We start from the raw sequence: 26,095 nt of genomic DNA on the forward strand, positions 1-26,095 counted from the left end.
GATGCAATTTGAGGAATTTCTTAACACAAGTAATAATACATCTATCTCGACTGAAGGAAGTACTGAGGTCTTTCACTGGTCTTCAACCAGTGTCATTAAAGAATGTGTGGTCTTGTCAAATATCAACCAGCTAAGAAAGTTCTTACTTTAAATATTGAGAGACGAGAATTAACTGATGATGTCATAAATCAACTGTACCTTCTAATAAAAAAACAAGATTCAAAAGTCCTCTATTCTCTGAGAATTGAGAGCCTATCAATGAGACAGCTCTAATACCGCAAGCAGAAGGACCATTGAAAGAACTTATATGGCTATTAGCTATGAAAAAGGCCAACTATCCAAAATCTGTCTAGTAAAGCTGCTACATGGGAGGTATTAACATTCACTGATTCCCTGTGCTTCTCTAAACTCCCAGAGGGAATTGTGTGTGTATGTGTGTGTTCACAGCTTTCTTGCTGATATGCTGCAGCTGTATCTGTCCTTCATCCCATTACCATAGAGCATCCCTCAGAGTAAAGTTGTGAAGTTGTCTGAAATATAAGAAGCAAATAAAAATGACTGGTATTAAGTACAAAAGAGGCAAATAGAATTTAAGTAAAAAAATCTGGTTGTGCCAAAATGTGAAAGATGCCAGTAAAACACACACGTGCATGTGTGCACACGCATGTGCGTGCACACGCACACACATTTGAGGGAGCATAGCAAGTCGTGGAAGACTTGCAGGGAAATGGACTTAATTTAATTCACTTTACTAGAACCACTAAAATAGTATGGATTTCTAGCAATCTTAAATTCTTTCCCACATCCTGGCCTGAAACTTATTTTGTGATCCCTGTCAGAAAAATATCCCTTACTTCTGTCTATCACAATACCTACAGATTTAATAGATAGGATATATTTTAGAAATGGAACTTCCAGATAACATTTACTTCAAAAATAGTATTTTTAGACTTTAAAAAAAGTTTGTATACACGATCAAATTATAATTGATCTAGACATTAATCAACCTACACTATGTATGATTCAAGAAGAATTAGCTATGGTCTTAGAGTCCCTATGGGAAAAAGACTCCATGAAGACATCTAACTTTATTCCTAGCAAGTCCATAAGCAGTATCAGCTGAGGGATGCTTCAATCTCTATTTCAATAGTTTAAACATAATTCCTACATTAATATTTCGCTAGACTTGAAGCATCATGTTATTGGTTTAATTCAACAAATATTCATTGAACAATTGCAGTGTTTATCTGTAAAGTGTGACTCTTCAGTGTTCTCTAATTACTATTAGCTAAAATAGTGGTTCTCAACATTAGAATCTCTTAGCTTTTTAAAAATCCCAATGCCCAGTCCATACACCAGCTGAATGTAAGAAGAACTCCTGGGGCCGGAACCCAGGCATCAGTGGTTCCATAAGGTCCTCAGGTGATTCCAGTGTGCATCCATGTATTGAAAACCACTTCTCTTTCCTTTATGATTTCTGCATATGGTAATCTGACACCTCACTTTGGAATTTCACATTTATTGGGCATTGGTGGCTTGGTTTAAACTTCAATTTTAACATGTTGCTACATAAGGGATCTAAATTAGGTTTTATTTTTCTTCTCTAATCTTGTCTCTGAGATAAGGATAATAAAACACGGGAGAAAACCTTATTCCCAATGTTTACAGGCTGAATCTAAAATATGTACTAGATTGAGTTTAACCGTTATTCATTTGAAGTCTGAACTTTCTGCCACAGATTCTGAAAAAACAATATGAAGAATGAAAATAGTGTTAGAGGCAAAATTGGAATGAGAACCCATAGTTTATACAGTTTGACATTATACTGTACAAAAATAAACTAATACATTTATTTACTTCATCCATTTATCAATGTACGATAGAGGGATGAGTCAGAAAAAAAACTGAAAAAAAAGGAAGTGGAAATATAGCTAGACTTAGTGGAATTGGAAGATTAAAAACCTCAGAAAGAAGTGTTTACACTCAAAGTGCACTGCTTTCCTCATCAATTTATGATCACGTGTTCATAGCTTGTACTTAATGTAAAGAATGGGTGTAAATTCATGTCATAACTGTTAAGTTTTCAGAACTTAGAAAATAGAATGATCTAGGGTTACCTGCTACTCTGATGGAGCATTGGTTTCTTTCATCAATGAATCTAGCTTTGCTAGCGTCCCCTCTAAAAGCTTAAACCTTGGAATATCTAAGTCAATTTTAGGGTGAATCCTACCTAAAATAGTTTAAGTTATAGAAAGTGGTTTGTTTATAGAAAGGGTATATATCTTCATGGTGAAATGTCTGAGGAGGATAATTTATTTCCCTTATGTCTATGAGTAATTTATTATTATTCAAGATAACTCATATAAAAGATAAGATTGAATTCCTTATTGTGTTCAGTTGGTCTGATTGAGCCCCTGCATGAGGAAAAATAAAATGTGAGTCAGAATCTGGGCTAGGAACCTTAGAATTTTTTTTTTTTTTTTGATGTTTAGCATGTGAACTAAGTATATGTCATGTTTAGAACTGCCCTAGAACATTGAAGTCATGTTCTTACTATCCATATCATTTCCCTATCAGGATCATAACTAATCGTAATATTAAAAAGAATGTTTTTCCCACAAAATAGTATTTTATTTTGAACAGTTACAGGAGAAGTCTGTGGAGAAAGCGCTTATACAATCCTGAAATCATCAGTAATAGAATTCACACACACGTGCGGCGCGTGGGCACGCTTGAAGTGATACTGTATATACAATTTGGGTCAAGTTGACATCAATACTTCAATCATTTTGATAATTATAGCTTTTCATATTATTTTTCTTCACTTCACATGTGAGATACAAAAGAGATACATGTGAAAAATATTTTGACTCAATACTCTGAATTAGTTGAATTCTCTTTAAAATGTATTTGTTCCTATAAAGTTAAGGAACTATGAAAATTGACCACCGGGCCCTTGTCGACCTGATCTATGCCCTTGTCCCCAGTAAACTGACTGACATGCCTGCCATTCTACCTCTCATTTACTCTTTGCCAATCTTACTTGGATTTCTTGTGAAGCTCCGCAAACCATTCTGCCTCAGGCTTTTGCAAATACTCCCCATGCGAAACATTCTTCTCCACCTCCACACTCTTTTCTCACTTTTAAGAAACAAATTTTCCTCTTTCATCTCATAGGATAAAGTCACTTCTTTGGAAAAGCATCCTTTGATCCCCAGAGTGGGTTTCGTTCCACTGTGTTATGTTCTCCCTGCTACCTGCACTTCTTTGTAACTGTTGTCGTGAGTGAAAGTATTCATGTGGTTATTTAACATCATCTCCCAGCTAGATTGAAGGTTCCATGAGGAAAGGGCTGTGCTACACAGGACATTTATAAATGACAATATTACTGTTCTCTAACTGGTTTCAATTTCCCCCAAAATGTGGGATCCATGAAGATAATGCCCTTGTCTTTTTTATTCACTACTCCATTCTTAGCCCCCCTTGGTATAGCATCTGCCTTATGGTATTCATTCAATAAATGATTTTTGAATGAATGGATGGGTATATGACTGAAACTCATTAACTTTTAGTATGCAGAAGAATTGTCTCTTTGTTCTGTCAAGTTTTAAAAGTTTCAAACAGCAGGTTTTTAAAATTTTTCTAGTTTTTTTGATATTTGCATATTAGGTATGTTAAAGAGACATTGCAATTCATGTCAAATTTCAATCTTGGAATATCTTTTGTAAAACTGAGACTGCATAACATAATTTATAAGCTGGAATGCTTCATTAATTATGAATCGTGATTGTAACGCAGCAGCTCAATAGCAAGATATGGTTGTAAATATATATGTTCAATAATTAGTAGAAATAGAAAGTCAGGATTTGAGAGCTGGAGCATCCATAGGTTTAATTTAGCACAACCAAGACATGTTAAAAATAAATACTTACATTCCCACCAGCAGTGCAAGAGGGTTCCCTTTTCTCCACACCCTCTCCAGCATTTATTGTTTCTAGATATTTTGATGATGGCCATTCTGACCGGTGTGAGATGATATCTCATTGTAGTTTTGATTTGCATTTCTCTAATGATTAATGATGTTGAGCATTCTTTCATGTGTTTGTTGGCAATCTGTATATCTTCTTTGGAGAAATGTCTGTTTAGGTCTTCTCCCCATTTTTGGATTGGGTTGTTTGTTTTTTTGTTATTGAGCTGCATGAGCTGCTTATAAATTTTGGAGATTAATCCTTTGTCAGTTGCTTCATTTGCAAATATTTTCTCCCATTCTGAGGGTTGTCTTTTGGTCTTGTTTATGGTTTCCTTTGCTGTGCAAAAGCTTTGAAGTTTCATTAGGTCCCATTTGTTTATTTTTGTTTTTATTTCCATTTCTCTAGGAGGTGGGTCAAAAAGGATCTTGCTGTGATCTGTGTCATAGAGTGTTCTGCCTATGTTTTCCTCTAAGAGTTTGACGTTTTTGGCCTTACATTTAGGTCTTTAATCCATTTTGAGCTTATTTTTGTGTATGGTGTTAGAGAGTGATCTAATCTCATACTTTTACATGTACCTGTCCAGTTTTCCCAGCACCACTTATTGAAGAGGCTGTCCTTTCTCCACTGTACATTCCTGCCTCCTTTATCAAAGATAAAGTGACCATATGTGCGTGGGTTTATCTCTGGGCTTTCTGTCCTGTCCCACTGATCTATCTTTCTGTTTTTGTGCCAGTACCATACTGTCTTGATTACTGTAGTTTTGTAGTATAGTCTAAAGTCAGGGAGCCAGCCACTATGGAGAACAGTATGGAGATTCCTTACAAAACCACAAATAGAACTACCATATGACCCAGCAATCCCACTACTGGGTATATACCCTGAGAAAACCATAATTCAAAAAGAGTCATGTACCAAAATGTTCATTGCAGCTCTATTTACAATAGCCTGGAGATGGAAACAACCTAAGTGTCCATCATTGAATGAATGGATAAAGAAAATGTGGCACATATATAAAATGGAATATTACTCAGCCATAAAAAGAAATGAAATTGAGCTATTTGTAATGAGGTGGATAGACCTAGAGTCTGTCATACAGAGTGAAGCAAGTCAGAAAGAGAAAGACAAATACCGTATGCTAACACATATATATGGAATTTAAGAAGAAAAAAGTGTCATGAAGAACCTAGGGGTAAGAGAGGAATAAAAACACAGACCTACTAGAGAATGGACTTGAGGATATGGGGAGGGGGGAAGGGTAAGCTGTGACAAAGTGAGAGGCAGGCATGGACATATATACACTACCAAACGTAAGATAGATAGCTAGTGGGAAGCAGCCACATAGCACAGGGAGATCAGCTCGGTGCTTTGTGACCACCTGGAGGGGTGGGATCGGGAGGGTGGGAGGGAGGGAGATGCAAGAGGGAAGAGATATGGAAACATATGTATATGTATAGTTGATTCACTTTGTTATAAAGCAGAAACAAACAAAAAAAAAAGCAAAGTAATGAGAAATCTTGGGGGAATTTCAACATGTAAGCAGTGAGCAGAAGTAGAGGATACAGAAAAGTAATTTCTTTATTTCTGAATATTTGGATATTTACTAGTTTTTATTTTTAATTAAAATTTTTTATTTTTAAAAATTTTATACAATTTTTAAAGGTTACTTTCCATTTACAGGTATTATAAAATAGTAGCTCTCTTCCCTGTGTTGTGCAGTACATTCTTGAGCCTATCTTTGAGCACACGTGGTAGTTTGTACCTCCCACTCCCCCACCTCTATGTTGCACCCCCCCCACTGATAACTACTAGTTTGTTCTCTATATCTGTGAGTCTGCTTCTTTTTTGTTATATTCCATAGTTTGTTGTATTTTTTGGATTCCACATATAGGTGATTACATACGGTGTTCGTCTTTCTCTGTCTGGCTTATTTCACTTAGCATAATGGCCTCCAAGCCCATTTGTGTTGTTGCAAACGGCAAAATTTCATTCTTTTTTGTGGCTCAGTAGTATTCCATTGTGTGTATGTATACCACATCTTCTTTATCTGTTCATCTGTTGATGGACGGTTAGGTTGCTTCCATATTTTGGCAAGTATAAATGATGCTGCTGTGAACACTGAGGTGCATGTACCTTTTCAAATTCGTTTTAAAATTAAAAACATATTCTCAGTGATTTTAATACTTTCAAATGAGTCATGTTTTTTGTGCAGCACACAGTCAATTTTGGTAAATGCTCCATATGATTTGGAAATAATGTATATGCAGTTGTTTTCTACTGCATGTCAATTAGGTCAAGTTATTAATCTTTTTGTGTTTGCTGATGAAAAAATTCTCTATTTTGGTCTGAGAATATTTTAATTTTAACTTCTGTTGCTGGATACTTTTGGAGTGTATAAAATTTTGCTTAACAGTTATCTTCTGTCCGCATGTTAGAGCCTTTTATTGTTTCCTGGCTTCCATAGTGTCTGTTGGAAAATCAACAGAGCATGTCTCAGATACTCAAATTCTGCCTGCCTTGGTTGATGTCCTGTACCTTTAATCAGCTATGATTTCAGTATTTCTCTACAGTTGGGTGGGGGTATTGGCAGGAGATTGGTTGGCTAACTCTAAGCTGCTGTATCATAACTGGAAGTGGGACTATATTTTTGTTATCACCATAGTCAGCAAATTTATAGTATCTCCTTCATGTATAGGAATTGAAAAGGGAGCTCAGTGTAAGTGGTTTGGGAAGAGAAACATGATGGAGTTGACTGATTTGAAGTCAGTTCTATGCTGTAATTTCCTGAGGCTTTGTTGGCAACTATATACATGCTGAGGAGGGTAGTCTTCAGGAAAATATGGGTTCCCATGTGAGAAACGATATATTGAGAGTCTGAATAATCTTGAGGATGTGCTAAAGACACATCAATTTTTGTATGAGAAAAGTAATATATCACAATGAAGTATTCTACCTCTGAAATAGACTAAAAAAAAAAAAAAAGTGAGAGAGAGGCATGCACATACATACCCTACCAAACGTGAGGTAGATAGCTAGTGGGAAGCAGCCGCATAGCACAGGGAGATCAGCTCGGTGCTTTGTGACCACGTAGAGTGGTGGGATGGGGAGGGTGGGAGGGAGGGAGACGCAAGAGGGAAGAGATATGGGAACAAATGTATATGTATAACTGATTCACCTTGTTATAAAGCAGAAACTAACACACCATTGTAAAGCAATTATACTCCAATAAAGATGTAAAAAAAATAAAAAATAAAAATTTACAAATGGTAAGCGATTTACCCAAATTAGTACTAGAAGAATATTTTAAGTCCAATTCTTGACTTGTTTTTATATTGGACAGTACTCCACTGTTCTCCTATATTTTAAGTATCAAATTTTGAGTGATTATGAGGCCAGGCCAGATTTGTTCATTTCTGTTACAGCGCAATCAGGAGACTGGAATAGAGGCTTTCATCAAGAGAATACAACTCCCTGAAACTGGACCAAAGAGCCTTACCTTTTTCCGTGGTGTGGCATCCATATCTGACAAACTTCCTTTTCTTGGATCTCAAAATGGGTAACTTGCCTGTCTCTTCTTGCTCACTTGCCACACACATCTCTTTGAGTGATTTTCCTGGCAGCCCTGAAAACGGCCATCTCTCTGGTTGGATCTTTGTTCTGTGGCAGGCCCAGAACTCTGTCTTTCCAATCCTGCCCCACAGAATCTGGTTGAACCATGCGAAGTTTTTACACTGCACTATACTGCGACTCTGGCACCGGAGTTGGCAGAGGTCCATGTGAACCATGTGCTATTCTCCTCACCACTTGAGATTCAGGTGTCCTCTGGTGACAGCAGGTGTTCAAAGGGAATTAGAGGCCACACAAGTCAAGCTGTAAACAACTCAGGTTTACATTTTAATACACCTATTGCATTTTGCCTATTAGAGGGAATCATAGTAGCCGTTAATACCCATGCTTGGTAGGGGCCAAAATCATAACATTTGAGGAGCTTTGAGGAAATACTGAGATAATTGAAAAATTAGTACACGGTGTTTTGGAATCAAATACCTCAAAATCTCTTGGACATGGATTATAACATAATACATTCTAACACATTTGTCCCTGATTTTCTTCCTACTAGGAAAAGGGAAGTTATGCAGACAGCACATAAACTGTAGTGTTGAGGAGGACAAAGAAAATCTTTAACAAGATTTGGTTGAGCACTAGGTCAGAGAATCTGAAGATGCCCAAGATCACTGTCATTAAAGGAAATCTAAGTTATTAGGAGAATGCCATAATCTGAAACACTGTGGACACTGTTCTGAGAGAACTATTGATTCTTTGCTTTCAGGCTATTTATTTGTTTAAGACTAAATGTGTAAGCTACACCACAGAACACCAAATCACCTTGGAGTTGCTGCCTCGGCAGTGGCACGACAGCTAACAGAGACAGGCCTGAAGTCTTCTATCTTCCTTTAGTGTCATTGAACAAGGGCTGCTGGAGTGTCAGAAAAAAATATTTATTGCTCTTCCATATGTCACTGCCCTCCTGCCAGTGACATGTGTACTCATCAGTCAAACGGAAACGACCCACCATGTTTGATTTACTGCAGTTGAAGGAGATCTGTTTGTTGGTTCCTGTAACATAAACCATTTTGTTAGAGATTAATGCTCTGATTTGCATGCAGCTCATGGGAGTTACATCATTAGTTTTCATGATGTGTCAGGACTAAATGTAAGAAATGCAACTCTTTTTTCTTCGTGGGGTCCTGCTCTTTTCCTTTTCCCTCCCTCACCTTTTCATTAACTTTCCCCTTGTTCAGTAAAGCATTATTTTTTTTTAACATCTGTATTGGAGTATAATTGCTTTACAGTGTTCTGTTAGTTTCTGCTATATCACAAAGTGAATCAGCTATATGCATACATATATCCCCATATCCCCTCCCTCCTGCATCTCCCTCCCACCCTCTAGGTGGTCGCAAAGCACCGAGCTGATCTCCCTGTGCTATGCAGCTGCTTCCCAATAGCTAGCTATTTTACATTTGGTAGTGTATATATGTCCATGCCACTCTCCCGCTTTGTCACAGCTTCCCCTTCCTCCTCCCCATGTCCTCAAGGCCGTTCTCTACATCTGCGTTTTTATTCCTGTCCTGCCCCTAGGTTCATCAGAACCATTAGTAAAACATGATTTACTTTGTGCTTTCTCGGGACCTGGTAGAAGATTAAGTGATTAAGTTTTAGCAGTATGGGAACTATGAATAAAGTCCTTCTTCAGAACATGGAAAATGACTTGAATAGCAACAAACTTCTAATCTTGCCAATGGACTTTGAGCAAACATACGCTGGTGAACCTGCAGAAAAATAAAATTGACTTTTCTCACTGACATCTCTGTTCCATTTATATTCTGTGAGACATGTGGAGTAGGAAGGTTTTCACAGCTTTCAGAGTTGCTCAATTTGAAGAACGTTTTCTAATATACTACAATTCTGTATAGAACTCAAAATCTATATTAAGTGACATTTTTGTGCTCTGAGTAAGAAAAGTTCTATAGGTGCATAATTGAATCTACTTTGACTAGCCACACCTGATTGCCACATTGCTCTCTGTGGCGACGGCAAGATTACTAACAGCTCCTTTCATTTAGTGCAGCTTTAGAAGTGGGAAACAAGTTATTGAGGTATTTCTTCCATATCCCCACATCTTCAAGAAAGCTCTTGAAGCATATCAAATTCTGTTTTACTCGTGCTCCTGCAAGGAAAATATTTTTCTAAGTAAAATAAGAAAGGATTTGATTGTAATATACAAAAATGGAATCTTTTACATTTTTTAAAATGTAGCCAATACATTATAAAGATTTCACAAAGTTTAAAGTTAGGCAAGTGAATGATGTGGGTCTTGAACTTGTATCTATAACAGATACTCTAAGCACTTAGACATTAGAGGGGATATCCGTGATCTGAATGTCTCGAGTGGTCTAAGAATATTTCGCTGCCTGACTTCACACAGACATATACTGAACTCACGATTGAGACCGGAACTAAATGCTATCATCATATGTCCAATGAGCCACGTACTGAACAAGCTGTCTGTTAAGGCTCCTTGAGTGTTACTCTTGTTGACATGTCTTTACCTGCAATTTTTACTTCTTACATGTGCCACCTATGGAAGCTTAGTTTAAGAACCCTTGCTTGAAGTCTCTAGTAACCAATTAGGTCCTAGGGTATTCTGTGAGTCTAGAATTTTCTGAGTTGTCCTCAGTATATTCTGTTTCACTTCAGGTCATCAGGAATTGGCTTACAACCAGTATATCTGTAGTTGCATTTGGACAATAAGCAGTGAAGGAGTGATTAAGTGCTTGTTACCTTGAGTAGGACAAACAAAGAGTTCAAATTCCAGCTCCACCTTTATTATCTGGGTGATTTGGAATAAAGTGTTCAATCTTTCTAATCCTCTGTTTCTTCTTCAGTTTGGTTGATAAAATGTGTGAAACACTTAGCAAAGTCTTTGGCAGATAGAAATTGCTAATCAACATTAGCTATTATTATTGTTATAAATAATATTTAGCTCTATAGAAATTTCCCAGTGGCAGACCATAACTGCTGTTCAAGCCACCTCTGAACTATTGAATGCAAATGGGAAGTGAGAGAGTGGAGGGCAAGATGCAGGGAATGTTTACTTGGTGAATCACAGTAGGTACTTTTTCAAATTTGTTGGGAGAAATCCACATAGGCCAGAAAGGAAGCTTAGGGAGCATCTACTCAGAAGACTGAGGCATAGACTAGAATATTGGGCATGTGAAACTTTACTTCTGTGTGCTAGAAATGGAGGTATGTTAATCAAAATGACCTGAGCCAGCCACCATCTTGCTGGGAGACCTACCACTACTATTGCTAGGAGTTTTGGTAGAGTGTATGTAGCTGTGTGTGTCTCGAGGGTGGGCACTGTATCATTCTGTTTTTTATAATTATCAGTATTACCGGCCTTCTCTGATACTAATTTTACCAACAGTTCATTAAAAATGAAGTAGCTAATGCCACTTTAACAGTGCTCCTTCTAAGTGGGAAACTTACTCTCTTTCAAATTTTTCAATTTATGACAAGGTATATGTATAACAACAAAGAAGAAAGATGATATTGATAAAAAGTATTTTCCCGCAATTTTCTATTGAAAATGAATAATTGTGTATTAGCTAAGTTATTTATTCTGGAGAGTATGCAATAGGTTTTTAAAGCTTTCTATGTATATTACCTTTTCAATCATGGTAATTATGGAATCATTAAATACATATTTCATTTATGGTGGCAACACATTTCAGGGTTTCATGTGCGGTCCTATTTGTTGTTTGTTTTACTTTCCTATTCTCTCATTATACTTTCTTCACAGCTGTGAAACAAATATTTGTACGGTGGTGATAGTATGTCACCCTCTTACAGACATTCTACCAAGAAACAAACAAAAAATGCCCCTGGAAATATCGTAGAGGAGCATAGCAAGCATTTTAATATAAGCAGCAGGAATTCCTTTGGACTACACAATCCTTTTCATAAGAACTTCCATTGAATAATTTAAATATATATGGAAACTAACCTACAGCCTAAAACTTAGGCGATCAAATCGCAATCTTAAAGTAAGCTTTATGTCTCATGTCTTACTTTCTAAGCTGCACATACACAATGTCACACAGTCGTACACAGAGCCAGGGCTTATATTCTATTTTACCCTCTTTTCTGTGCTGTTTTTGAGAGATTATCATCTTCTCTTTCGGAGAGATTAAGCTATTAGGGTTAAATAGGCATCTTAGAAATAGACCACCTCACTGATCATGATTAAAATCTTTAGCCATTCCAATGCTAAAGGCTTTAATTTGACCCCTTTCTCTGTTTCACTAGCTTTCATGTTGAGTTTCTCATGATTCCAAGGGTAAGTTTAATGCCCTTGCGAACCAGTTCATCCAGCTCTCTCATAGCTTCTGACTACATTCAGGTATTGCCTTTAGAACAGTGTGCTGTGGTCACTAGGGGGATTATCTACAAGAGAGTAGAGACGGACTGGGTTCCATTACGCATGTAAATGTTCCTTACCATTTGAACAACGACCCAGAGGGAAACCTAGCACCACTATTGCTAGGGGTTTTGGTGGAACATACAGTGGTGTGTGGGTATGTATGTCTTGACATTTGTGTGATGTGTGTCTTACAGATATGTGTGCCTAGAGATGGTGTGCCCATAGTGCCATCTTCGGAGTGGAAAGGATATAGAATTAACTCATTTTACGTGGCCTAAACCTAAACCCATATGAAATACAGCTATTTATCCAGTGCTGCATGTATGAAGGAAAGGAAGTTCCTTACTTCATGAGCCACCTCCCTTTTATATTCTCTTCTGAGCAAATTGGCGCTCTCAAAATCATTAAGAAGTTCTTGTTGAAAAAAATAAAAATGAAGTAAAATGAATTTTCCACCTATGACTTATGATTTAGGCTTATAAGATTTAAAACATTATAACAAACTTCCAGTTATAAAATAAATAAGTTAAAGGGATGTGTTGTACAGCATGGTGCTTATAGTTAATAATACTGTATTGCATATTTGAAAGTTGCTGAGAGAATAGACCTTAAAAGTTCTCATCACAAAAATAAAAATTTGTAACTATATGGTGACAGATATTAACTAGGGTTATTGTGGTGATCATTCTGCAATATATTACAAATATCGAATCATTACGTTGTACATCTGAAACTAACATAATACTGTATGTCAATTTATACCTCAATAAAAAGGCAGGATAAGCACATAAAAATATTGTAAATGTTTTCCAGTTAATCTTTCTTGATTCTTGGTAGAACTGCTTTCAAATCAATTCAGGTACATGGATATCCCTGATTTAAATACTATCTTCATGAAAGGATTTGTTCTTTTTCCCAGGGTCTCATCATGATTCTCTGGGGAATTGAATTTTACACATTTCCCTCAAGTCTCCTTCTCATTATTCTCTGTCTATTACAGGACTCCAACATGTGATTTTAGGCTTTTTTTGGTTTCTCATTTCCCTCATTTCAAACTTGTTTTGACACCTAGTCAAGGTCTTAAAGAATTCTTTCTTTGTTTCCAGAATCCGTGCTTTTTACCTATCATTGTTAACAGATTTACTGTTTGTCAGGCCTGTTTCTTCGCCACTTATCTCCCTTATTCTAGCCTCACAAAAGTGACAGTTTAGCCACTTCAGTCAATAGTAAAGATTGTGGTAAAAAGTAGACTTGCTGCCTATCTAGCTTGATGTAAATCTATACAAACTTTCCTGTGTACTGCCTTTTGTACTCAGGAAATTTATGGTCTTTTTCAGTGCCACCCATTCATTGATCCATCTACCTATCAAAAAGAGAGGATCTTATAATCATTTTATTTCCTCTGTAAATAACACCCAACACACATATACATATACACACATGCATGCACAGCATCTAAAAGCTTATATAGTATGAACCTGGGATGAATAACTCTTCCTGGTTGTTCTGTAGAATCTGACATTAAGTGTGCTTTAAATTTGATATTTATTGATAATACTCTTAAAAACCCAAAAGTGAAAAAAATTTTTGTCATGAAAGATGGTGCATTATCTTCCTAAATTGAAAGCATTGACTTCTCAGTTGGAAGTCAATGACACTTGGATGGTTTTTAATGGATTTTAGGATTAAATCTTACAAGTAGATTTATTTCTCTGTGGATAAAACAAATAAGAATGTGCTATTGAGTCTCTAACTTTTCAATTTTATGGGCCTGCTAGGCAATTATTAATGGATTAGGGAAAAGGCAAGCTAAATAAAATAAACTCTTCAATTGTTACCAGCATTTTTCTGTAAAGATACCCAGTAGATTCAAAGATGTCCAGTGATGGGAAAATAAGCTGGAGGGCTGAAGGGGACAGGATGATACAAGTGAAGTAAATCTTTTTTAAACGCAAAGGAAAGTTAAAGGGCTAAAAGATAAAAAGGAATCAAAACTGGGAAGGGAGGGACCAACAGGGTCAGATACAATTTCTAATTATGTTATTAAAGGTGAATTGATATATTTCACATGAGAGGTAAAAGTGCTCAATATACACACAGGGTTGGGAATAGGGCCTGTTTCCACCAGACAGACTGGAAAACCTTATGACTCATGGGGAATTAGGTAGAACACACAGAAGAGTCTTATTTTAATAGGGAGGAATAATAAGCCCTAGACTGAGCACTGCCCTGGTCCTGCCAAACAAGTCTTTAAAGGAAAATCTGAAAAAAATCAAACTATTCCAAGAACTTAATGGCATCCTAGAACAAAGATGAAGAATGTTTTAGGCATACAAGAATATCCAGCACCCAACAAGGTAAAAATCGAAATGTCTATAATGTCAGAATTTACCAGGTATGCAAAGTGGTAGGAAAATAAGACCCATGATGAGGAGATAAATCAAAACTGACCCTGAATTGCAAAGATAAACTGAAATCACAACTCAAAACAACTGCAAAAGCTCTTCAGAAATGAATGACTTGAATAATTAAGGATTAATAGAGTATATTGAAAATAAGGATAAAGCTCTCAAATATTTAAATGCATTCTGAGGAGTTAAGGGGCGATTTTGAACCTTTCATATATACTATGATTTTAATTTAATTTTGCCAACTTCTGTTATTCTGTGTAGTGGTATACTTTCTATATTTTCTCCTTCCTCCCTTTTTGGCTTTTTGTTGGATTTACTGAATTTGTTTATTTCTTTTCATCTCCTATTTTCAAATTTTAATTTTCCATTCTATTCTAATTTTCTAATATTCTAATTTTTATTATTCCATGAATTACTCTTAAATTTTCAAATATTTTACTTATAATTTTCCAGTAAATCTGTAATTAAAACTCTACAGCAAACAAAACAAAAAAACTCATCATGGTTTCATTACTGTGCACTCTTTCCCCTTATCCTTTCAAATTCTAATGCGGCTACTATTTAGAATTTTAGTTCCAGATTTTTATAAGCATGATATTTTGCAATAAATACTTAGATTTAACGAGTTCCTGATTTTTTGTTTTGCTTTGTTTACCATTACTTCTTGTATCCCATTCCTTACTTGTAATTTTCTTTTCTTTTTTTGTTGGAACACATCTTTTACTCACTCTTTCAGAACGTGTTCTTTAATGGTTAAGGTTTTGAGTTCCTGAATGTATGAAAATGTTTTTCTTTCTCCCACTCTTTACTTACATATACAATTCTATGTTCAAACTTTTTCTCTCTTTATCTCTTCTAATTTTAAGCTCTCTTCACAGATTTTTTATTTCAGATACTTCTGATTAGAAGCTTGATGTCTATTTTTTACCTATTATAAGTAATCTCGCTTTCCCCTGTATCTTTTGTCTGACATTACACTCTACTGTACCAGACATACATCCTGCTTTGCAGTATAGTTTTTGGTTGTTTCAATCCAGAATATAGTGAATATTTTCAGCTTGGAGAAATTTCTAAGCATTATAATTTCTCTCTCAATTCTTTCTTTGTTGCCTTTTTGGAAGTCCCATTAGATGGACGTTGAAGTGTCTGGATTCATTCTGCATTCTACTCAGCATTTTTTCCATACTTTTTAGTACATTATTGCTTGCTCTATATTTTTGGATACTCGCAGTCTAATTTTCTAGAGTTTAAATTCAATATTTAATAATGTAAAATCCTTAATTCTGCATATATATATACATATATATATTCATTGCATATTACTGCATATTCTTGTTTCAACATAATTGCATATGGGTGGAGACTCTTGATTACCTCTGGATAATATATTGGGCTACATTTCTAGGCCTGTGCTCTTAAGCTTTTCTTACCATTCTGCATGTTCTTTCTCATTGTTTATCAGCCAGCCAAATGCACAGCCATTAGATGGTTGGAAACTGGATTCATGAGTCACCACGTGGAGGAGAACCTCCTGACCAGGACTCTGCATGAGAGAGAAATACACATTGATTGGGTAAGTTCCTGAGATTTGGGGGTTATATCCTGAAGCAGCTGGTGTTCTTTAAATAATGCAGATATTATACAATACTATCTAGTGTAATGCTGACATTTGATAGTATTAGATAAAATTAAAAATCTAACATAGTCTTATTTGCGTCTCATTTCTTCTCATCCCATGGTTTCAGACTTCACTGTCTTGTCAAGAATGGTGCAAAGGCACTTATCTGTGCCTTTCCTATAATTATTGTATCATTTGGCACCCAACACAATTCACTACTCATTGTTAAGTTTTCAGTAGCTACTTTAAAAATAAAGTAAGTTTATTCTGTATCTTAGAAATAGATTCCTAGGCTTATGTAAAATCAGTATTTCAAAAAATTTTCCTCCATTTGGAATTTGAGTTTTTGCCATATTGTACACTTTTCATACTTTTTAAAAGTATTTAAATCTTTAAAAAATTAACTCTCACCTCTTAAATTGTCCATAGTGTGGAATTTCAATGTCCCATAAGATAGTGAGTTAAAGGTGACAAAACATTTAAACATACTTATTGTTGACCCAAACTATACTTACTGTAATTTACATTTAATGCGCTTCAAAATATAAGTAGAGCAAAATTCATAACATAAAATATACTAAGTACAGTGGTGGATACCATGAAAATGATGATGAACAATATAATGATAATGGATGACGATAATAATACCTGTATTAGATGGGATAGACTTAAGTATGCTAGAATAACACGGTAACTGCTAAATCTCAGTGACAATACAACAACGTTTTATTTTTTCACTCAAAGTACACGTCCAGAACAGGGCAAGGAGGCACCCAGTGCCACACAGTCACTAAGAGACCCAGGCTTGGAAAGAGGCACCAGCTTGTCACAACACCATCTCAACATGGTCTTCCAGGGTTGCCACAGCAGAGGAGGCTGGGCAGGGCCTTTTCACACTTTCTCTCACTAAGTAACTTATGTCACTTCAGTTTACACTTCATTAGCTGGAGCTATTCCTACAGCCACACCTACGTCAAGACAGCTGGGAAGTCAGCCTCCCATGAGTCAAAGAAGGAGAGGAGAACCAGTTATGGGTGAGTACTAATAATATGTCCAGAATAGCTAACACTTATTGAGTATACAGCATGTACATTACATTTAACTTTCAAGACTAACGTATATTGTATCTACTTTTAATATTGCTATTTTACAGATGAGAAAACTGAACCCTAAAGATGTTAAATGACTCACCTGTAGTTTGAGTTAGTAAGTGGAAGATCCAGAACTTAAAACCACGTTTATATTAATGCAAGGACCATGTTCTTATTCCACCTCCCAACAATAAATAGTTTTTATGTTGATATTTTCCCAACTGATGGATTGCCAGATTATCAGGAACATTTAAGGGAGATCGAAGTGACCAAACTAACTCCCATTTATACCTCTTTCCAGCCCCCATGGTTGGGTTAGGGACCAGAGCCCTGAGGTTTAAGCTACCTTCTGCTGCCTATGAGACTAATCTTTATGTTAGGACATAGTGGGTCAAGACAATACACACCACCAACAGGGTCAGTCCTGTGCAAACTCTGCCGTTCTAAGAAGTACTCTTTTGTTCATGTGTCCAAACGTCCTGCTTCTATTGTAAGTCTTAACAGTGTGGGCTTCCCTGGCCGTCTAACCTGGGCTTAATTCCAGGTTCCAACACGTATTAGCTATATGACTTTGGAAAAATTATGTTATCTTCCCAGATTCTGTATTTTTCAGTTGTAAAATGAAAGCAATAGTGATGATAATTATTATTGTTAAAACTGACATTTTTTTGGTTTGGTACTTACTATATTGCCACCACTGTGCTAAGTGCCCTACCATGAATTATCTCATTTAATCCCCTCATCATTTCCCTGAAGTAGGTACTATTATTCTGCATATATGATACATGAGAAATTATATAATTTGCCCACAATTAAATAGCTAATAACCAGAGTCAAACCTAGAATTTACTAACTCTAGAACCACAGTCATTACTTCTAGAAAGTATTTATTTTTATTAACATTAAAATTATGTATATGTTCACTTATTTCCTCCCATGTCCCCCAGTAACTTGATTTTTTTGGCTCAAATTTTTTTGTTGTTTAAATTTTTACTAGTTCAACTACACCCAAGTTGCAAACATAAGACCCAAGATGGTGTCCCATCTTGCTTGGTTCCCATGAACACAGTCCATTTGCTGTGTCCCTCTATTACTTATAAGGACTTTCTGGCTCTTTCTCCACTGGACCAAATGTCCAGGTATCTCCTGCCTTGAACGTCTCCATTCCCAATCCTTTTTTTTTTTTTTTTAAATTGAAGTATAGTTGAACTACAATGTTGTGTTACTGCTATAAAGCAAAGTGACTCAGTTATTTACATATATACATTTACATACATTCTTTTTCATATTCTTTTCCATTATGATTTATCACAAGATATTGAACATAGTTCCCTGTGCTATACAGTAGGACCTTGTTGTTTATCCATTCTATATATACCACTTTGCATCTGCTAATCCCAAACTCCCAATCCAACCCTCCCCCATCCACCTCCCCCTTGGCAACCACAAGTATGTTCTCTATGTCCCTGATTCTATTTCTGTTTCATAAATAGGTTCATTTGTGTCATATTTTAGATTCTACCTATAAGTGATATCATATGCTATTTGTCTTTCTGTTTCTGACTTATTTCACTTAGTATGATAATCTCTATTTGCATCCATGTTGCTGCAAATGGCATTATTTCATTCTTTTTTATGGCCGAGTAATATTCCATTGTATATATGTACCACATCTTCTATATCCATTCATCTATCGATGGACATTTAGGTTGTTTCCATGTCTTGGCTGTTGTGAATAGTGCTTCTGTGAACGTTGGGGTGCATGTATCTTTTTGAATTATAGTTTTGTCTGGATATATGCCCAGGAGTGGGAATGCTGGATCATATTGTAATTCTATTTTTAGTTTTCTGAGGAACCTCCATACTGTTTTCCACAGTGGCCATAGAAACTTACATTCCCACCGTGTAGGAGGGTTCTCTTTTCTCCACATCCTCCCCAGCATTTGTTATTTGTAGACTTTTTAATGATGGCCATTCTGACTAGTGTGAGGTGGTATCTCATTGTAGTTTTGACTTGCATTTCTCTAATAATTAGTGATGTTGAGCATCTTTTCATGTGCCTAGTGGCCATCTGTATTTCTTCTCTGGAGAAATGTCTGTTTAGGTCTTCTGCCCATTTTTCGATTGGGTTGTTTGTTTTTTTGTTGTTGAGTTGTATGAGCTCTCTGTACATTTTGGAAATTAAGCCCTTGTTGGTCACACTGTTGGCAAATATTTTCTCCCAGTCTGCAGGTTGCCTTTTCATTTTGTTTATGGTTGCCTTTGCTGTGCAAAAGCTGGTAAATTTAATTAGGTCCCATTTGTTTATTTTCACTTTTATTTCCATTGCCTTGGGAGACTGACCTAAGAAAACATTGGTATGATTTATGTCAGAGAATGTTTTGCCTATGTTCTCTTCTAGGAGTTTTATGGTGTCATGTCTTACGTTTAAGTCTTTAAGCCAGTTTGAGTTTATTTTTGTGTATGCTGAGAGGGTGTGTTCTAACTTCATTGATTAACATGCAGCTGTCCAATTTTCTCAACACCACTTGCAGAAGAGACTGTCTTTTTCCCATTGTATATTCTTGCCTCCTTTGTCAAAGATTAATTGACCATAGGTGTGTGGGTTTATTTCTGGGCTCTCTATTCTGTTCCATTGATCTGTATGTCTGTTTTTGTGCCAATACCACACTGTTTTGATTACTGTAGCTTTGTAGTATTGTCTGAAGTCTGGGATGGTTATGCTTCCTGCTTTGTTCTTCAGGATTGCTTTGGCAATTCTGGGTCTTTTATGGTTCCTTATGAATTTTAGGATTATTTGTTCTAGTTCTGTGAAAAAGGTCATGGGTAATTTGACAGGGTCCATTCCCAATCTTTACTTGGCTGATTATTATGCACTCCATTGTCTTTCAGTGGTCTTTTCGGTTTTAAACATATCCATCCAAATAAACATTTACTAAATTCCAACTAAGAAAGATACTCATGGATCAGACATATATCCTGCTGTCAGTGAGCTTACACACTAATGCAGGAGATAGGATGCATGTAGAAATAACTATAGTGCAAGTAGGAAGTAAATTATGCCTTAAGAGAGACATAAACATTTTTGTGAGTGTTCAGAGAAAGAATTGAGTCAGCTGACATCTTTGAATGCCTAAGATATACCAGATACTGTCACATGTCTTATTTCAATTCCTCATAACCCTGTGAAGAAAGCATTGTCACACCTATTTTTCCAACTAAGGAAATTGAGGCACACAATTATGAGGTAATTTGCCCTAGAACATTGCACAGCTTGGCCACAGTGCTCAGCTCATCTGAATAGACCCCTTTTGTTCAGTGGACATGTCTAATCTCCGTACCCTAGTCTTCTTCCATTCCGCCATTTGGTTAAGGCTATTCTAGACTTGCCAAGGAATTCAGTCTCTCCACCTTTACACCTCTTTTCTTACCTTCCTCTGTTGATTTCTGATTGGAAAAGGAGAGGGAAAAAGCAGTGGGGAGGAGGGGATAAGCAAGTAATTTAAAGATATGCATCCCTAAACTTTATGAAATCCTATTAATATTGTGATCCCATTAATACTGAGTATTCCCCAGGGCCAGCCCAATGTAAAACTGGTAAGTAGGGGAAGTTTACCTGGAGTGGCTCTGCTACCTGATTTTGCACCTTCTCCCCACTGAAAGTGTATTATAATGTTTGATTTGTCACTGCCTGTTTTCCAGGGCTCCCATGCTAGCCTGCCATGAGGAAAACTTCTTAAATGGGTTTGGCCTCCTGCCCACGCATACCATGAGTATGTGATTACCTCCCACAAGCCTTCACACAGGCTTATTTGGCATTGACTCTGGGGACCTGAATAGGAAAGGTAGGTGCCTTATAGGTTCAGAAACATCCTTTCTGAGCTTTAAGTACTGATGATCTTCTCTTTACCTTATTTGCTTCCCTTGCTCTAATTTCTAGCGTTCTTGTACCTGCTTTCCCTGAATCTTAGACACATTTTGTTCTTCCCTTTTAACTACTACACATCTCCAAGTTCCTGATCTTTTCTTTGGACTTTGGATGCCTAAACTGTTCTATCTTCCTTTGGAATATGCCTGTAGGGGCCATTGGTCTTAAGATGTTCAGTTGGTGTCAATGGTGTCAACTTAGTTTTTTGACAAACCAGTCTTTAGGGAAATTGGAGCTTCCTATAAGTAATTATTCTAGGTTGTGGGTGTTGAAGATAGTTCTTATTGTTCTTGAGAGTTCTGTGTGGGAGCAGTGAATAAATTAGAAGTATTTTGAATATACAGGCATATGTACAAATCTGGGAAACAATAGGGCATGGTAGTTAAGTAGGTGAACTTCGTTGTCCCTCTGCCTGGGATCAGATCTTGGCCCCAACATTTGATAGTGCATGGTCTTAGGAAAGTTACTTAATCTCGCTATACCTTATTTTATTTATTAAACAAGAATTTCAACCATAATAATAATATAATTTATCTTATAGCCTTTCTTCCTTTTTGGGGGGTGAGAGGTAAATGAGATTATACATACAAACCACTTGGGTCAGATAATGGTATATGTAAGCACTCAATAAATTTTGGGTATAAAGGAAAATATACTTTTCTTAAAAATATTGTATAATTAGGTTTCAGTGGGAATTATTTTTAAAACTCTGAGATGTCAATTTTACGTTAAAGTAAGAGTTACATGTAGAGGTAACTTCAGGAGAAAGAGACAGGGGATCTTATCTTAGACACTGAGACACTTCTAAGGGTACTCTGGAGGAATTAACCATTTGCACAATACAGTTGACCCCTGAACAATGTATAATCCATGTATAATTTATAGTCGGCCTTCCACATTGGGGTTCCTCAGCATCCATGATTCGACCAACTGTGGACCGTGTAATACTGTAGTATTTACTATTGAAATATAGTCACGTATAAGTGGACCCCAGGCAGTTCAAACCCACATTGTTCAAGGGTCAGCTGTACAATAATTTATCTGAAAGCACAAAGATGCTTCAAATATCTGCAGTTTAGTCTAAAATTAAAAAGTAAGATAGTATCTTCTGTTTTCTGGTGATATTTCAAAATGTTTAGAAAATTTCAAAATAGAGAGAAACAGGAATAGAGAGGAATAAGAGAACCAAGTGAGGTTCAACAAAGATCTGTTGTTTACTCAAGATTTAAGTAGTGTGAGAAAACGGAACTGCTTTTTCTGTAAGCAAGAAACCAGGATGAGGATGATGAGGTCATTGCAAATTTAAAGTGGTAGGAATACTTTAAAATACTTGTCTATCACAAAAGAAAGTGGGTTTTGGGGGGGGGGGTTGGTTAAGGATTTCATTGTTGAAATGGATATATTTCTTTCTATGAAGAGGTAGTGCCAAATATTTGGATTTAAATACTTTTTTAAAAAAACTTTTAAAATGAGCTCAGACTGACAGAATTAAAGATGATGAATTTAAGTTTATTTTTTCTGGTGATGTGTGTCTTCTAGAATTTGAATCAGAAGTGCTTTCATTCAGATGCTTGTATGATAAATACCCATAAAACTGTAAACCTTTGCTATAGCTGTCAGAGATCACAGTTGAGTGCAATTCAAATTATGAGATCATTGAAAGCACTTTAAAATGTAGTGAACTCATTTCTTGAGCTGTTGGCTATCTACTGGTGAAGACAGTAATAGCCTCCCAATCTTACGGTGTATGCTTCTTAGCTCAGTTACTATGATGTGGTCAGAAACATTGCCTGTACTTTGGTGATGAGGTTTTTTGAAACGTGAATTAACATTCTCACTCAACACATGGTAGAATTTCACTCCTGACTGTCACTTTTAATAATTGTTCTGCCTTTATTAATTCCACATAGCACAGAAAAAGTCTGGATGAGTCATATCAGATTGCTAAATGTGGTATCTGACCTGTGGTAAGAAATAGGTTAGAGTCAGGTCCCTTAAGTTCTTACTTTGTATATCTTTTTAAATGGTGAGCTTTTAAGTGATTTGTTTGGCACTACGTTGCTTTTTTTTTTTTTCCATTTTTCAATATGGAAAATGTATTTACAAATTAATAAGGATATATGACCTAGCAATTCCATTCCTAGTTGTATACTTACATATTCACCAAAAGGTATGCGTTGGAATGTTCCTAGCATCACTACTTGTAATAGCCCCAAACATCACCACTTGTAATAGCCCCAAACCCAAACTACTCACATTTCCAAAAAAGACGAATATACAATACATTATGAATGTGTATGCTCTCTCTGTTCCTCTCTATGGAATACTATATAGCAATGAAAATGAACAATCTATAACTACATGTAGCCATGTAGCTGAATCTCACATGCATAATATCGGAAGAAGCTAGTAACCAAAGAGCCCATGATGCGTGAATCTGTTACATAAAGTACAACATGAGGGTAAAGCTTATCCATTCTGTTAGAGGAAGGATAGTAGTTACCCATGGAGGTGGGGTGACTAGCAGGGGGAATAAGGAGCTTCTGGGATGTATGTAATACTCTGTTTCTTAATCTGAGTGTTGGTTATATAGTTGTATACTTGGTGAAGATTTATCTGGGTGTAAACTTACGAAATATGTCCTTTTACATATTATAATATACTTCAGTAACAAATTTTAATAAGGAGAAAGTCTCTTGATCACCAGCTTAAGAGTTTTTGATGTCCTAAAACATTATGAAGAACTTCCTGTTCGGAGGAAAACAAGACAAATTTTAGACTTGAGATCTAGAACAGACTTTGACAGTGCCTTACACATTATATGTAGTTGCTGAATAAAGTGTTGATGGACCAATGTGCTTTATTCTGTTGCTGTGATTGTTTTAAAGCATAATGTTAACACTTTGCTATAAATATTCACTTTAAAACTAGGTATGCCAAGTCATACTTTATAAACTCCTTAAAGGTTTTCCCTTGGAGTATTGAGTGGTGCCTAATGTATGATTCTTTAAAACATGGAAGGCTGATAAAATGCATATGTTCAAGTTCAGAGGACATTGCTAGCTCCCTGCTTTATCTTTATTAGTACTTTCTATTTGGCTTCAGTCCTCCTTTTAAATGGTATTCACTGAATTTACCAAGGACAGTAATTTGTTTATCATTATGGTGATGCATTGCCCTAACAGATTGGTAGCTTGATATTGTTGTGGGTTTTTTTTTTTTATCACGAGCAAGGTATCTTTTACAGTGAATGAATAATTTATTTCATTTAGGAAAATATTTATTTTAGCATATATATAGTCATTGTTTATATTAGGATGGAGAGAGATTTACTTTAAATGCTGCAGAAGATGTTTTTTTAAACAAATGTCTAAGTTTTTGAGTGCGTCCTGGGTGTAAAAATAATATACATACAGAAAATTTTTAAAAATTTAAAGTTTATATAAAAATAAAGCACTCAATCACTAGAATACAATTTGATTGTCAGCTTTCAATTTAAGGATTAGTTTAAGGGTTTTTTGAAATTTAGCAGGCTCTGTAGGCGTATCCTTGGATACGATTATATCAAAGTCTCATAATTGTGAAATGCTTTTGTTTTGGCACTCTTTGTGGCTAACTAGTCTATATTTTATATGGAAATATTTTATGCCTCATTAAAGCCTAACTATATATAAAGGTTAATTGAGGTATATATATGTATGTATATATATATATTTTTTTTCTCATATGGACCAAGTAAATGTTTTCACTGAATGTTTTCAACCTTACTTAAGCATTGCATAGAAATCTAAAAAAAAATTTTCTGTCATCTTTTATGTTCAAATCTAATTTATGTATTTTGTTCAAATGTAATTTACATGTGTTACCTTTTTGAGTATCTTCTATTTCCTTGACTTGGGGGGCTCAATTTTTTCCCCTTTTTTCATAGAACTCTAACTCCATTTTCCTCACCACGATCTCTCTGATAAGGGTTGACAGGCCTTCTTCAAATGCAGCCCCAGTGAAAAGTCTTGAGCTTGTTCTGTTTTATGAGAATGTCTTCTGTACTGATCCCAGGAGGCCCTGTAAGTCTTTGTTGAGGGAAGCTCTGGAAGGATGAGCTAGTTGCACTTTAAAGACATGAAGCACCAGCATCTGAAAAATACACAAGGGAAAGCAGAATAAATGAGGGTTGTGAAGAAATAAAAGTTACAGAGGTTGAGGCTTGGGCTACTGAGGTTTTTAAATGCAAACCTAGAGGTATTGGATCTCAGAGGATTTTGGAGATATTGCAGAAAGGAATGAAGAATAATGAATTTGAAACAACTCATGACTGATTACTGTTCCTTGAAAGCACATTCTAAGTTTATAAGGATATATAAAAGAAAGGTGGCTTTGAATTATGTAAAAATTAGATTTTAAAAAGCAAAAGCCCTACTATTTTTAGTAATACAAAATAAGTTAATCAGGTTTGATAGAGAAGCTGGAGTGTTTTTCAATACATCACAGATCGGAAACAATGAAAACATGTTAGATAGCCTTACATAGTCTTCATCACAGTCATCTAATATATAGTGTCCAAACATCATGCAATTTTCAGAGAGTAGAGAATATCTAAATTAAATATAGACTAGCTCCTCATGTTACATTTTATAATGACGAATAGTTAAAATGCATAGGCATTTTGAAACATCACTTTAGAATTTAACCTGCTCTAACCTGCCTTCCATCTTGTCATGAGAAGACTCACTCAATTCTTAGTCTTCTCTTCCCACAGCCATGTGGGACTTTTGGTTACAATTTATGATCAGTTCTTACAATGAAGTGCATCTTCATGTTGTTCTCTATTAATGTACAGGAAATCAAGGCAATTGCTTTCTCCAGACCCAACACGTTGATATGTTTCCAAAGAAAACAGCACATTTTCAACATCTTCTCTCAGTAAGAGTGATTTTTAGTGCTGTAGTCAGATGAAAATTATGGTCATGATGCTTAGTAAAAAGCAATTATAATGATAATACCTACAGTGAAATTTAAATACTTTATATTTGATTTTTAAATTTACTTCTGTTTTTCCTATGCTGTTATTTAAAAATTATACTTTGGTATTTCCAGG

The sequence above is a fragment of the Grampus griseus genome (assembly GCF_964374135.1).
Source record: "Grampus griseus genome assembly, chromosome: X".
NCBI classification, from domain to species: domain Eukaryota; kingdom Metazoa; phylum Chordata; class Mammalia; order Artiodactyla; family Delphinidae; genus Grampus; species Grampus griseus.